This window comes from Heptranchias perlo, chromosome 19, assembly GCF_035084215.1.
Source record: "Heptranchias perlo isolate sHepPer1 chromosome 19, sHepPer1.hap1, whole genome shotgun sequence".
In the NCBI taxonomy this organism is placed as follows: Eukaryota; Metazoa; Chordata; class Chondrichthyes; order Hexanchiformes; family Hexanchidae; genus Heptranchias; species Heptranchias perlo.
In genome coordinates, this window is record NC_090343.1 from 24622390 (window position 1) to 24634345 (window position 11956).

Below are 11956 nucleotides of genomic sequence, written 5' to 3' on the forward strand. Positions count from 1 at the left end.
TCTTTCTAAAATCTGGTGCCCAGAATTGAACACAATACCCCAGCTGGGGTCTCACCAGTGATTTATAAAGGTTTAGCATAACCTCCTTGCTTTTGTACTCTATGCCCCTGTTTATAAAGCCAAGGATCCCATATAATTTTTAACAGTCTTCTCAACTTGTCCTGCCACCTTCAAAGACTTATGTATGTGCACCCCCAGATCTCTGTTCCTGAACCCCCTATAAACTTGTACCATTTAGTTTCTATTGCCTCTCCTCATTCTTCCTACCAAAATGCATCACTTCATACTTTTCTGCGTTAAATTGCATCTGCCATGTGTCTGCTCACTTTACCAGTCTGTCTATGTCCTCCTGAAGTCCATTACTATACTCTTCACTGTTTACTTCATTTCCGAGTTTCATGTCATCTGCAAATTTTGAAATTATGCCCTGTATATCCAAGTCCAGGTCATTAATATATATCAAAAAGAACAGTGGTCCTAACACTGGGGAACACCACTGTATACTTCCCTCCAGTCTGAAAAACAACCGTTCACCACTACTCTCTGCTTTCTGTCTCTTAGCAAATTTCATATCCATGCTGCCATTGCCCCTTTAATCCCATGACCTTCAAGTTTGCTAACAAATCTATTCTGTGGTACTTTATCAAACGCCTTTTGTAAGTCCATAGACACAACATCAACTGGACCAGCCATATAAATACTGTGGCTACAAGAGCAGGTCAGAGGCTGGGTATTCTGCGGCGAGTGACTCACCTCCTGACTCCCCAAAGCCTTTCCACCATCTAAAAGGCACAAGTCAGGAGTGTGATGGAATACTCTCCACTTGCCTGGATGAGTGCAGCTCCAACAACACTCAAGAAGCTCAACACCATCCAAGATAAAGCAGCCCGCTTGATTGGCACCCCATCCACCACCCTAAACATTCACTCCCTTCACCACCGGTGCACTGTGGCTGCAGTGTGTACCATCCACAGGATGCACTGCAGCAACTCGCCAAGGCTTCTTCGACAGCACCTCCCAAACCCGCGACCTCTACCACCTAGAAGGACAAGGGCAGCAGGCGCATGGGAACAACACCACCTGCACGTTCCCCTCCAAGTCACACACCATCCCGACTTGGAAATATATCGCCGTTCCTTCATTGTCGCTGGGTCAAAATCCTGGAACTCCCTTTCTAACAGCACTGTGGGAGAACCGTCACCACATGGACTGCAGCGGTTCAAGAAGGCGGCTCACCACCACCTTCTCGAGGGCAATTAGGGATGGGCAATAAATGCCGGCCTTGCCAGCGACGCCCACATCCCGTGAACGAATAAAAAAAAAAACTGCATTACCTTCATCAACCCTCCACGTTACTTCATCAAAGAACTCAATCAAGTTAGTCAAACACGATTTGCCTTTAACAAATCTGTGTTGGCTGTCATTTATTAACCCATATTTTTCCAAGTGGCATTTAATTTTGTCTCAGATTATTGTCTCTCAAAGTTTCCCCACCACCGACATTAGTCTGACTGGTGGTAGTTGTCGGGTTTATCCCTCTACCCATTTTTGAATGGGGTGTAACATTTGCAATCCTTCAGTGCTCTGGCACCACTCCAATATCTAAGAAGGATTGGACGATTCTGGCCAGAGCCTCTGCTATCTCCACCCTTACTTCCCTCAGCAACCTAGGATGCATCCCATCCAGACCGGGTGACTTTTCTACTTTGAGTGCTGCCAATCTTTTAAGTTCTTCCTATTTATCTATTTTTATCCTATCCAATTTCTCCACTACCTCCTTCTTTACTGTGACATTGGCAGCATCCTCTTCTTTAGTGAATATAGATACAAAGTACTCATTTAGTACCTCAGCCATGCCCTTTGTCTCCACAAGATCTCCTTTTTGGTCCCACCCTTCCTTTGACTACCCTTTTACTATTTACGATTTGAAACCATCCGTTCAGCTGCCTCTGCCACATCTATCCATTCCCCTAGCCCACCAAGCCAAACTTCCCTCAAGGATCCCCCCTGCTCTAGTCCTGAACCCGCATTTTTCTCTAGTTTCTCTCCTATCTCCCCTCATGCCCTCTCCGAGTTCATCTTGTCCACCTCCTGCTCTGTCAACCCTATTCCTGCTTAACTGCTGACCACCCAACTTCCTCTCTGGCCCCCAAGCTAACTGATATTGTAATTGGTTCCCTCACCTCAGGTACTGATCCCCTCCCTTTTAAATTTGCTGTCATCACTACCCTCCTCAAAAAATCCTACCCTTGACCACTCTGTCCTTGAAAACTGCCGCCACATCTCCAACCTCCCTTTCCTCTCCAAAGTCCTTAAATGTGTTGCTGCCTCCCAAATCCGTGCCCATCTTTCCCGCAACTCCATGTTTCAACCTCTCCAAATCAGTTTCTGTCCCTATCAGAGCACTGGAGCAGCCCTAATTAAAGTCACTAATAACATCCTGTGTGACTGTGACCTTCATGCACTATCCCTCCTCATCCTTCTCGACCTGCCTGCAGCCTTACACACATAATAACCACACCATCCTCCTCCAATGCCTCTCCTCTGTTGTTCAGCTGAGTGGAACTGCCCTCGCCTGGTTCCATTCCTACCTATCCAGCCGTAGCTAGAGAATCTCCTGCAATGGCTTCTCTTCCTGCCCCCGCACCATTACCTCTGGAGTCCCCCAAGGATCTATCCTTGGCCCCTCCTATTTCTCATCTACACGCTGCCCCTTGGTGACATCATCCAAAAGCACCATGTTAAGTTCCACATGTACTCTGACAACACACAGCTCTATCCCACCTCTCTCAAACCCTCCACTGGCCCTGTGTTGTCAGACTGCTTGTCTGACATCCAGTCCTGGATGAGCCGAAATTTTCTCCAATTAAACATTGGGAAGACCAAAGCCTTTAAGCACATCCAAAACTCTGCTGCCCATATCCTAATTCACACCAAGCCCCGTTCACTGTCCTATATTGGCTCCTGGTCCCCAAACGCCTCCATTTTAAAATTCTCATCCTCGTATTCAAATCCCTCCATGGCCGCACCCCTCCCTATCTTTGTAACCTCCTCCAGCCCTTCAACGCTCCGAGAACTCAGCATTCCTCCAACTCTGGTCTGATGTTCATCCCCCACTTCCTTCACCCCAGTTGCCTGGGTCCTAAGCTCTGGAATTCCCTCCCTAAACCTCTCCACCTCCGCACCTCTCTCTCCTCCTTTGACCCTCCTTAAAACCTACCACTTTGACCAAGCTTTTAGGCACCTGTCCTAATGTCTTCTTCTTTGTCCATTTTTGTCTGATTATCCTGGGACGTTTTACTATGTTAAAGGTGATATATAAATGCAAGTTGTTGTTGTTGTCTGCACTTACCTTTGTGCTCATTCTGAGAGGAAACGGAAGTACTGCTTTAATTTTACTTGTGGAATTTACCCATACACTCCAACCTAGAAAGCTAGGAAACGCTGACCAGCAGCTTCAAAAACACTGACAACTCAAGAACGACATTGTCAAATGAAAACAAGTACTTACAAGAGCTTTGTACACAACATTCCTTCACTTATATTAGAGAAAAAGAAAATGTAAGAGCATGAACACGTGAAGGAAGAATCAAATGATAAAGGTACAAAATTGACAGAGCATTTCTGGGGGAAGTTTGAGGAGATGCTCCCCTGGACATTTTTGGTTAATTTTAAACATCTTCATATTTAATCATAATTTAAAATCTAAAAAAGAAAATCAAAATGGCATTTGGATTTTCAACAGGCTAAGCAGACTATCATTTACCCAAATGTTACCTCAACAGTCAGATTCCCACATTCATCTTTCTCGACCACCCTAGTTGATGAAGGCACTCTACTCTCCGACCCAGTTCACAAAGACACCATACGCCATCCAAACCCCACTCTTTCAAAGAGACACTTTCGTCTCTTCCAACCCTCTGAGATCATATTAGTACTCTTCTTCCCATCAGCTTAGTTAAGCTGGTAGTTTTCTTCCACTCCCTCTGTTCATGTTGGTACTCTTCCCTGCCACCCTCGTTCATAATAACACTTTCCCTCCCCACACCTCTCAGTTAATGTTGGCACTCTCCTTCCTTCCTTCCTCTCAACAAAATATCATTCCCAGTTTCTCCACTTTCCCTCCAAAACGCCACGTCTAGTTTCTACCTGCTTCCCGCTCCTTTTATTGCCATCCATTTCCCCATTCATCTCCCTTCAGTTCATATCAGGTGCAGCACAACTCTAGCCTAAAAGAGCAGAATGTACAAAACTTCTAGTTCCTAATATTGCATGGTTCCTGAATCATTCCACTGAGTGGTGCTATAGCCTTTATATAAACCTTATGAGATGCTGAATTCCTTGCAACAAGTCTGAAATCCATCTCACTCAATTCAATTTGTCTGGAAGAATGATTTATGTACATTTTTAAAGAGACGAGACCCATTATCCCTCCTGTAATAATTGCTGGAACAAAATTTTAGTCTATTTTAATTCAGGTTTTGTATATTCACAAGTTAAAATTGAAATATTCATTAACTTTTGGGTAGCGTCTACTTATACAATGATTGAATAGTTTTATTTGACTGCAAAACTCAGTTCATCGATACAATTTCAATGGAATTGCAGCAAATTGCAACAGTAAGTTCTTATATTCAATGCTGTACGTGCAAAATTAAAACCATGCCATAAAACAAATATCAATTTAATAAATACCAGACTCTCATAGCACAATTAGACAACCAGTTTTACATTAACGGAAATTGGTTTTGGATGTGCATTGATGCAAAACCTGAAGTGTAACTCGGGTGTAAGGTTGATGATCTGACGACAGACCAGACTATGGTTTGGGTTTCACACTGGTTGCAGTATAACTGCACTCCAGTGTGAAACTGTGTTTGAAAAGTTCCCAGTCAGTCTAATTTACTGGCTAGGAATATTTGGACTAAATTCTCATGATCTTAATCTTAGAAGATATGTGACTGCATTTGGAAGTCGACAAGATGAGCTCTGAGCATGCTTACATGCACAAAGCGCTGCACAGTGAGAACCACCAGTCTACTTGGATCTTCCGGCAACATATGGTTCTCAGTAGCTAGTAGTCTGTAATAAAACTTAAATATAACTAGCCTTTTACAATTAGTCATCAGGGACTGATTTATTTTCAAAGTGGTATAATTTCTATGGGTTGAGCCTTTACAATGTGTTGTATTGCACCATCTTGAACTACATGCTTAGTATCATAGTCATAGTAGGTACAGCACAAGAGGAGGCCATTTGGCCCATTGTGCCTGTGCCGGCTCTTTGAAAGAGCTTTCCAATTAGTCCTATTCCCTTGCTATTTCCCCATAGCCCTTTCTCAGGCAGCGCATTCCAGATCCTTACAACTCGCTGTGTAAAAAAATGTTTCCTCATGTTGCCTCTGGCTCTTTTGCCGATCACCTTAAATCTGTGTCCTCTGATTACAGACCCTTCTGCCACTGGAAACAATTTCTCCTTATTTACTTTGTCAAAACTGTTCATGATTTTGAACACCTCTATCAAACACCACTATCAAATCTCCCCTTAACCTTCTCTGCTCTAAGGAGAACAACCCCAGCTTCTCCAGTCTCTCCACATAACTGAAGTCCCTCATCCCTGGCACCATTCTAGTAAATCTCTTCTGCATTCTCTCTAAGGCCTTGACTTCCTTCCTAAAGTGTGGTGCCCAGAATTGAACACAATACTCCAGCCGAGCCTAACCAACATTTTATAAAGGTTTAGCATAGCTTCCTTGCTTTTGTACTCTATGCCTTTATTAATAAAGCCCAGAATCTCATATGCTTTTTTTAACAGCCTTCTCAACTTGTCCTGCCACCTTCAAAGATTTATGTATATACACCCCAGGTCTCTCTGTTCCTGCACCCCCTTTATGATTGTACCATTTAGTTTATATTGCCTCTCCTCATTCTTCCTACCAAAATGCATCCTGCCATGTGTCTACCCCTTTCACCAATCTGTCTATGTCCTCGTGAAGTCTGTTACTGTTACATTGTCTACTACATTTCTAAGTTTTGTGTCATTTGCAAACTTTGAAATTATACCATCTACACCCAAGACCAGGTTATTAATATATATAGCAAAAAGAGCAGTAGTCCTAATACTGACCCCTGGGAACACCACTGTATACTACCTCCAGTCTGAAAAACAACCATTCACCACCACTCTCTGCTTTTTGTCCTTTAGCCAATTTTGTATCCATGCTGTCACTGTCCCTTTAATCTTGGTTTTAATTTTGCTAACAAGTCTATTATGTGGCACTTTATCAAATGCCTTTTGAAAATCCGTATACACAACATCAACTACAGTACCCTTATCAACCCTCTCCGTTACTTCATCAAAGAACTCAATCAAGTTAGTCAAACACGATTTGCCTTTAACAAATCTGTGTTGGCTGTCATTTATTAACCCATATTTTTCTAAGTGACATTTAATTTTGTCTCAGATTATTGTCTCTCAAAGTTTCCACACCACTGATGTTAGGCTGACTAGCCTGTAATTGCCAAGTTTATCCCTCTCCCCTTTTTTGAACAGGAGAATAACATTTGCAATCCTCCAGTCCTCCGGCACCACAGAAGTGCTTGTGCTTGTGCTTGTGCGTGCAGCCTCTCAACAGCTCAAGTGTATTACTCCCAGTGCCAGGCGCTAATGAATATAGGAATAGTAGGATAAGACAGATTAATGTGTGGCTGGAGCAATGGTGCAGCCTGCATTGGAAGCACCGGGCGCGGGATAATCGTGGCCCAGGCCCAGATTCGAGGGTTAACTAATTTAACCTGCTGTATCTTTAGTCATCCAGGGAGCTATAGCTTTGGATGCCCTTTCTTTCCCCTCATAGGAATGTGTCTACTCTGTACCCGAACCAACTCCCCCTTGAAGGCCTCCCATTGTCCAATTACTATTTTGCCTACCAATTTTTGATTCCAATCCACCCGGGCCAAATTCCTTTTTAACTCACTGAATTTTGCCCTCCTCCAGTTAAGTATTTTAACATTTGATTGTTCTTTGTCCTTTTCCATAACTATTCTAAACCTAATGATATTATGATCACTGTTCCCCAAATGCTCCCCCACTGATACATATTCTACCTGGCCCACTTCATTCCCCAGAACCAGATCCAGCACTGTTTCCTTCCTGATTGGGCTGGAAACACACTGTTCCAGAAAGTTCTTTTGAACACATTTCAGGAATTCCTCCTTTTTGCCTTTTACATTGTTACTGTCCCAGTCTATACTGGGATAATTGAAGTCCCCCATTATCACTACTCTACCGTTCTGGCATCTTTCTGTAATTTGCCTGCAAATTTGCTCCTCTATCTCCTTCCCACTGTTGGTGGCCTAGAATATACACATAGCAGCGTAATAGCTCCTCTATTGTTCCTTAATTCTAACCAAATAGATTTTGTCTTTGACCCCTCAACTACATCATCCTTTTCCAATGCTATAATGGTTTGTTTGATCAATATTGTCACCCACCGCCCATTCTTTCCTTCCCTATCTTTCCTGAATACGTTGTAGCCGGGAATTAAGTACCCAATCCTCCCCTTCTTTAAGTCAGGTCGCTGTTACTGTCACTGTATCATAGTCCCATGTGGCGACTTGAGCCTGCAGCTCCCCAACCTTATTTACCACGCTACGTGCATTTACGCACATGCACTCCAAACTCATCTTAGACAGCCTCGCATTAGCCCCTTGTTTGATCCCTCCTATTTCTGAACTATTCTTTACTTTAGTGCTATTTGTTCCTCCTAGTCCTCTGTGCACCTTGTTTCTCCTCTCTAATATTTCATTCAGGTGCCCTTTCCCCTGCCAAATTGGTACGGTAGCATAGTGGTTATGTTACTGTAATCCTAGAGGCCTGGACTAATAACCTGGAGATGTGAGTTCAAATCCTGCCGGGCAGCTGGGGAATTTAAATTCAGTTAATTCAATAAAATCTAGAATAAAAATCTAGTATCAGTAATGGTGACCATGAAACTACTGGATTGTCATAAAAACCCATCTGGGTTCACTAACATTCTTTAGGGAAGGAAAACTGTCGGTCTTAACAGCCCTCTGAAATGGCCTAGCAAGCCACTCAGTTGTACAATGCCTGCTACAAAAAGTCATAATAAGAATAAAACCAGACGGACCACTAGGCACCGGACACGACAAAGGCAAAACCCAGTCGACCCTGCAAAATCCTCCTCACTAACATCTGGGGACTTGTGCCAAAATTGAGAGCGCTGTCCCACAGACTAGTCAAGCAACAGCCTGACATAGACATACTCAAAGAATCATACCTTTCAGCCAATGTCTCAGACTCCTCCATCACCATCCCACCAGCGGTGGTGGCACAGTGGTATACAATCAGGGGCCAGGCCCTGGGAGTCCTCAACATTGACTCCGGTCCCCATGAAGTTTCATGGTATGAGGTCAAAGATGGGCAAGGAAACCTCCTGCTGATTACCACCCACCGCCCTCCCTCAGCTACTGTATTCTTAGTACTCCTCCATGTTGAGCACCACGTGGAGGAAGCACTGAGGGTAGCAAGGGCACATAATGTACTCTGGGTGGGGTACATCACCAAGAGTGGCTCAGTAGCATCACTACTGATCGAGCTGGCCGAGTCCTGAAGGACACAGCTGCCAGACTGGGCCTGCGGCAGGTGGTGAGAGAACCGACACGAGGAAAAAACCTTCTTGACCTCGTCCTCACCAATCGACCTGTTGCAGATGTATCTGTCCATGAAAGTATTGGTAGGAGTGATCACCGCACAGTCCTTGTGGAGATGAAGCCCCATCTTCACACTGAGGACAGCATCCATCGTGTTGTGTGGCACTACCGCCGTGCTAAATGGGATAGATTCAGAACAGATCTAGCAGCTCAAAACTGGGCATCCATGAGGCGCTGTGGGCCACCAGCAGCAGCAGAATTGTATTCCACCACAATATGTAACCTCATGGCCCGGCATGTTGCTCACTCTACCATTATCAACAAGCCAAGGGATCAATCCTGGTTCAATGAGGATTATAGAAGAGCATGCCAGGAGCAGCACCAGGCGTACCTAAAAATGAGGTGCCAACCTGGTGAAGCGACAACACAGGACTACATGCATGCTAAACAGCGGAAACAGCATGCTATAGACAGAGCTAAGCAATTCCACAACCAACGGATCAGATCAAACCACTGCAGTTCTGCCACATCCAGTCGTGAATGGTGGTGGACAATTAAGCAACTAACGGGAGGAGGAGGCTCCGTGAACAGCCCCATCCTCAATAATGGCAGAGCACAGCACATGAATGCAAAAGACGAGGCTAAAGCGTTTGCAACTATCTTCAGCCAGAAGTGCCGAGTGGATGATCCATCTCGGCCTCCTCCCGAGATCCCACCATTACAGAAGCCAGTCTTCAGCCAATTCAATTCACTCCACGTGATATCAAGAAACAGCTGAGTGCACTGGATTCGGGAAAGGCTATGGGCCCCGGCAACATCCCGGCTGTAGTGCTGAAGACTTGTGCTCCAGAACTAGCTGCACCTCTGGCCAAGCTGTTCCAGTACAGCTATAACAGTGGCGTCTACCCGACAATGTGGAAAATTGCCCAGGTATGTCGTGTCCACAAAAAGCAGGTCAAATCCAATCTGGCCAATTACCGCCCCATCAGTCTGCTCTCAATCATCAGCAAAGTGATGGAAGGCGTTAGTGTCAGTGCTATCAAGCGGCACTTACTCACCAATAACCTGCTCACCGATGCTCAGTTTGGGTTCTGCCAAGACCACTCGGCTCCAAACCTCATTACAGCCTTGGTCAAAACATGGACAAAGGAGCTGAATTCCAAAGGTGAGGTGAGAGTGACTGCCCTTGACATCAAGGCAGCATTTGACCGAGTGTGGCATCAAGGAGCCTTAGTAAAATTGAAGTCAATGGGAATCAGGGGGGAAAACTCTCCAGTGGCTGGAGTCATACCTAGCACAAAGGAAGTTGGTAGTGGTTGTTGGAGGCCAATCATCTCAGCCCCAGGACATTGCTGCAGGAGTTCCTCAGGGCAGTGTCCTAGGCCCAGCCATCTTCAGCTGCTTCATCAATGACCTTCCCTCCATCATAAGGTCAGAAATGGGGATGTTCACTGATGATTGCACAGTGTTCAGTTCCATTTGCAACCCCTCAGATAATGAAGCAGTCCGTGCCCGCATGCAGCAAGACCTGGACAATATCCAGGCTTGGGCTGATAAGTGACAAGTAACAATGGCGCCAGACAAGTGCCAGGCAATGACCATCTCCAACAAGAGAGAGTCTAACCACCTCCCCTTGACATTCAATGGCATTATCATCGCCGAATCCCCACCATCAACATTCTGGGGGTCACCATTGACCAGAAACTTAACTGGACCAGCCACATAAATACTGTGGCTACAAGAGCAGGTCAGAGGCTGGGTATTCTGTGGTGAGTGACTCACCTCCTGACTCCCCAAAGCCTTTCCACCATCTACAAGGCACAAGTCAGGAGTGTGATGGAATACTCTCCACTTGCCTGGATGAGTGCAGCTCCAACAACACTCAAGAAGCTCAACGCCATCCAGGACAAAGCAGCCCGCTTAATTGGCACCCCATCCACCACCTTAAACATTCACTCCCTCCACTACCGGTTCATTGTGGCTGCAATGTGTACCTTCTACAAGATGCTCTGCAGCATCTCGCCAAGGCTTCTTCGACAGCACCTCCCAAACGCGCGACCTCTACCAACTAGAAGGACAAGGGCAGCAGGCACATGGGAACACCACCACCTGCACGTTCCCCTCCAAGTCTCACACCATCCTGACTTGGAAATATATCGCCGTTCCTTCATTGTCACTGGGTCAAAATCCTGGAACTCCCTACCTAACAGCATTGTGGGAGTACCTTCACCACACGGACTGCAGCGGTTCAAGAAGACAGCTCATCACCATCTTCTCGAAGGCAATTAGCGATGGGCAATAAATGCTGGCCTTGCCAACGATGCCCACATCCCATGAATGAATAAAAAAAATTAGTTTAAACACTCCCACTCACAACACTAGTTAACCTCCCCGCGAGGACATTGGTCCCAGCTCTGTTGAGGTGCAACTCATCTATCTTGAACAGATCTCTCCTGCCCAGAACTGGTCCCAATGCCCCTGGAATCTGAAGCCCTTCTTCCTGCACCATTGCTCCAGCCACGCATTAACCTGACTTATCATACTATTCCTATACTCACTAGTGTGTGGCACTGGTAGTAATCCAGACATTCCTACCTTTGAGGTCCTGCTTTTTAACTTCCTCCCTAGCTCCTGAAACTCTGACTACAGCACCTCAACCCTTTTCCTTCCTGTGTCATTGGTTCCCACATGGACCATAACTTCTGGCTGTTCCCCTTCCCCTATCAAAATGTTCTGCACCCTCTCAGTGATGTCCTTTATCTTGGCACCAGGGAGGCAACACACCATGCGGGACTCACGTCAGCGGTTACAGAAATGCCTGTCCATTCCCCTGACTATCGAATCCCCTATAACAACTGCATTTCTCATGTCCCCCTGTGCAGCTGAGTCCCCCACAGTGCCATGGATTTGCTCCTGACTGCATTCCTCCGAGGTGTCGACACCCTTACTGGTATTCAATACTGAATATCGATTTGTGAGTGCCACACCCCCAGGGGACTCCTGCACTGCCTGCCTGTTCCTCCTAGTCTGTCGGGTGGTCACACACTCCCATTCCTCCACTCTCTGTAGCTGCGGGGGATCACCTCCTGAGATGTGCTATCCACGAAACTCTCAGCCCCCCGTATGCACTGTAGTGATGCCAGCTGCCCCTTAAGCTCAGAAACTCTGAGTTTGAGCAGTTCCTGCACAAGTGGTTTCCCAGGACACACAAAGTTTTCTGGAGTTCCCATATGGCACAGGATGTGCATGTGATGGGCCCCAGCTCTCCTGCCATGTTAGCTAAT

The 11956-nt window shown here is 45.7% G+C and overlaps 1 long non-coding RNA gene across 1 annotated transcript in view; it reads right to left on the minus strand.

Moving 5' to 3' along the window:
- Positions 1-11956, minus strand: part of LOC137335246 (uncharacterized) — a 109949-nt gene that overhangs the window by 51197 nt on the left and 46796 nt on the right. The gene's annotated exons all lie outside the window — the stretch shown is intronic.